This window comes from Cryptotermes secundus, unplaced genomic scaffold (genome assembly GCF_002891405.2).
Source record: "Cryptotermes secundus unplaced genomic scaffold, Csec_1.0 scaffold958, whole genome shotgun sequence".
NCBI classification, from domain to species: Eukaryota; Metazoa; Arthropoda; class Insecta; order Blattodea; family Kalotermitidae; genus Cryptotermes; species Cryptotermes secundus.
Window position 1 is genome coordinate 1097084 of NW_019720583.1, and position 202 is coordinate 1097285.

Sequence of the window (202 nt, forward strand, 5' to 3'; positions counted from 1 at the left end):
TCTCAGGATGGTACAAATAATATATCACACGTGTTTAGCTAACCTTTAGCTTGCCCACAATAACTCTCAGGACGGTACAAATAATAGATCACACCAGTTTAGCTAAGCTTTAGCTTGCCCACATATAACTCTCAGGACGGTACAAATAATAGATCACACCAGTTTAGCTAAGCTTTTAGCTTGCCCACAATAACTCTCAGGA

The 202-nt window shown here is 39.6% G+C and overlaps 1 protein-coding gene across 1 annotated transcript in view; it reads right to left on the reverse strand.

The window, feature by feature from the left end:
• Positions 1–202, reverse strand: part of LOC111869835 (tRNA:m(4)X modification enzyme TRM13 homolog) — a 24781-nt gene that overhangs the window by 5237 nt on the left and 19342 nt on the right. The window lies entirely within an intron of this gene.